The sequence below is a fragment of the Linepithema humile genome, chromosome 2 (assembly GCF_040581485.1).
Source record: "Linepithema humile isolate Giens D197 chromosome 2, Lhum_UNIL_v1.0, whole genome shotgun sequence".
Lineage (NCBI taxonomy): Eukaryota > Metazoa > Arthropoda > Insecta > Hymenoptera > Formicidae > Linepithema > Linepithema humile.
The window spans coordinates 8,861,315-8,865,414 of NC_090129.1; positions in this window are offsets into that span (position 1 = coordinate 8,861,315).

Consider the following 4,100-nt stretch of genomic DNA (forward strand, 5'->3'; position numbering starts at 1 on the left):
GTTAAATATTATTCAAGGAGAGATTGTAGGCGCTACCGATGGCAGCACCGCGCGATAGCTTGACGAATCGGCAGAGCCGACGAGGCTCATGTGACTCATCTGCTCATGTGCAACCTCCTGCCGAAGTCGTGCAATGATACTCGTGGACTCATTTTTCTTAATATTGATAATTACTATTTATCACGATTCTTAAATAAAAATTATCATTTAAATATGTATTATTATTATACATTATTGCCATCTATTTAAAAATGGATTAACTATTAATTATCGAAACCATAATTTAATAAGCGATACGTGATTTAATTACTAGGTGCGCAATTAAGTTTCCGGGTTTTTTTTTATCAATGCAAAATGGAAAATTTCAAGAGAAATACAAAAAACGGTTTATTCAAAGTATCGTCCCTCGCTAGCTACACATTTTTGCCATCTCTCTGGCAATACATGAATACCGCGACGATAAAACGACGCGTCTTTGCATCGAAACCATTTATCCAATCAGTTTTGCACTTCTTCGAAATTGGCCAAGTGTAGCCCAGCTAAGCCATGTGCCATCGACCGGAACAAGTGATAATTGGAAGGGGCCAGGTCTGGTGAATACAGCGGGTGCGGTAGCAGATCCCATTTCAGCGTTTTGATGGTGTCCTGGACGATGGAAGTGCGATGGCACGGAACGTTGTCGTGCTGCAATATCACTCGTTCGTGTCTCGTGTCCCATTCTGGCCGTTTTTCGAGCAATGCATGGTTCAAATTTATCAGTTGTTGTTGTCTTGTGTTTGCGTATCATTTTCATCCAATAACGCTTGCAGATCGGCGTCCTCAAATGTTTTTGGTCTTCCGGAGCGCTCCTTGTCCTCAGTGTCGAAATCGCCATTTCTAAAGCGTTTAAACCAATCTTCACAAGTAGTTTTCGATTGTGCATGTTCGCCGTAGGCTTTCTCAAGCAAACGGCGTGCTTCAGCTGCATTTTCTTTCAAGTTGAAGCAGAAAAGCAAAGCTTCCCGCAAATGCTGTTTATTTGGCACAAAACTCGACATCTTTATTGTTAGAAAAAATATTTTTGCGTTGCAATATGTGTTGGTATTATGACTGGTTATTGTTGACAGATGTCCAAGTTAATAAAAAAACACAACTTTAGACATGTATATCGACTACATGTATCGTTAGCGCCATTCATGTGTGAAACCCGGAAACTTAGTTGCGCACCTAGTAACTAATTATCTAGTTAATATTAAAGAAATATTTCCTATTATTTATGGAAGACACTGTCTTCCAATTTTTTATTTGATTAATTAGTTTTGTTTGTAACTTTCTTGAGACACGTCCGTTTGACTTAAAGCGCACCGCATTTTATTATATAACATAATGTTTAACTATTCATTACTCGTTTTGATTCTGCGATGAACTATTTTTCTTGCCAGGACGACGACGACAAATGCAGAGTAAAAAAACAAAAAAAAAACACCGGTCTTCCTATTGATTATTTTATTAGCACATTGATCCTCAAAAAATCCTGCTTACTTATTTTAGACAAAAGAATGACTATAATAATTTGCTTGAGCAAATTGATTATTGACGATTTTATTAGTAGTGGCGATTTTTGGTAATTTTTGAAAATAAAATTGAAATACTAATAGCGTTTTCGATTATACAGGATTTGAACAACCCAGGGTTGGTTAATGACGTCATTGCAACCTCTCCACCAATGAAAGACTTGCATTTATAGTAAAATAGTGATTGATCAACCCTGGGTCGTTCAAATCCTGTATAATCGAAAACGCTATAATTCGCGGAAGTGCGCAGACGGTAAAAAATTATAAACAGGTCTTTGCATTTTGACGACATTGGACATCTCTTATCGTAAACTCGCGTGATAAGGATATTACATAATTTCTACATTAATATTTATATCAGATTGTTGCTTTGAAACGAAAAAGTTACGAAACGAAAAATTAACTAGATAGATATAAACACAAATATCATTTTTAAATTTAAATAATTAGATATAGAAGCAAAAGTAACTAGATACAGATGCAATTATTTTAAAATGTATACTTAAAAAAAAATTAACTAATTGTAGATATGAATATAATTTTTAAATAAATAACTAGATAAAGATGCAAAAATAACTAAATACAATCTTATCGATGCTTATTGGTTAAAAAGCTGTAAGCGCAATAAGCGCAATAAATATAATCCTTTTTCGTAATATATATATATATACATACAAGTTTTTCTGAAAGGTTTTTTTATTTAAACTTGGCGTCATTTTCTGATGATATCACCTCTTTTATAGGCAGAATATATAGCGAATTTTTATTTGGTATATACAACTTTTTTAAAGATATATACATACAAGTTTTTTTGAAAGATTTTTTATTTATAGCTTCTACACAAATTTTTAATGCCAAATTATTATTTTTTAAATGACAAGTAATTGTAATTTTTAGTACATCAATTTTAAAAAGGAAGATTTATCAGAAATCCTTAAGATTTAAATGATGCACGGATTAAATTATTCAAAATTATTTATTGTTATTTTTATTATACAAATTTTTATAATTATTACACATGCAAAACAAAATTAAAAACAGAAATTACAAATTTAAAATAAATACAAAAAAATTTAAGAATTATTTTTTTTTGTTGTTTCATCTATGTTAGTATAATTCTTACGTTAAAAGATGATATTTGCTTTTTGGCTGAAATGCGAAGATTGTAAGTTTATAAAATCTTGGATAAAAGTCCTTTTGGTTAAATTGTTTAGAAGACACTAATAACTGTTAACTATAGCTAATAACTGTTGCGAGAAACTGGGAATTAAACTGGGAATTTACAGAGAAACCAACAGAAACTAAACGTTTAGATACCTCTTCCGAAAGTATACTAAAATCTTTCATATCGCGCTTCTCTATATATCCTCTTATCCCTACTCAATAGCAAATTATAAAATATTTATAGGTAAGCCTTGAATTAGTTGCAGGCATTTTATGAGATACCCATACAGGCATTTTATGGGTATACTCATACAGCACAAAATATCCTACATATTCTTAGGACATCTTGGGGAGATCTCGATGTTTTTAGAACATCCTTGGGACACCGAAATATATCGATGTCCTGAAAATGTCTTGAGATGTTTTGTGCTGTAATAATTGTGATCATTTAAAGCTGTTACAAATTCCTGATACTAAAGAAGATTAAAGAAAGATTCTACTTTTCTGTACATTACACAATTAAACGGAATTTTACAAGTAGATAGCATTGAGTCAGATAGAGGTAGGTCAGGGTCTGCAGATCAATCGATAAGTTTTTGCATTTAAACATTTTTAAAAGGTACATAACTAGCAAGCACTACACTGGAGCGTATATTGTCGTAATTGCCTAGTAACGCCTCTGTATATATCTTATAAATAGTTTGATACATTTTAATTCGTTTCTATTGCATACGCAAAATATATTTGTCTCGTATTTCATTAAAATTGCAAATAATTTTAAAACTTTATATATGAAATAAATTTTTTTAGATAAAATTTACTGTATTACTCTATTAGAAGTTAAAAAATTAAAAAAAAAAAAAAATGAATATACACTTCTATTTAAAAAGTGGAATTGAATCTAAACAAGATTCAAGAAAAAATAGGAAATCTGCATAAAATCTTTTAGCGAATGTTTATTTCTATAATTTTTTATGTAAATATTGATTTTGAATAGATGTAATTACAACGCAAAATTTCTAGACACAAATAAAATAATGTATTTTTAATACCTAATTAATTGTTACAAATAATTTTTTGTTATTTTTATTATTCAAAGAACCCTGCGCGATATCTAATATTTAAAAAATTATTACAAGGTACCTGACAATTATTACAATTATTACAAGGATTTACGGCCCAAAAGGTTGCAATCTCAATAGATGGTCAATAGCCATTGGCCATTATTTAATGTTTTTATATGATTGAACAATTCTGTGTGTGAACTTAATAGCGTTTTCGATTATACAGGATTTGAACGACCCAGGGTTGGTTAATGACGTCATTGCAACCTCTCCACCAATGAAAGACTTGCATTTATAGTAAAATAGTGATTGATCAACC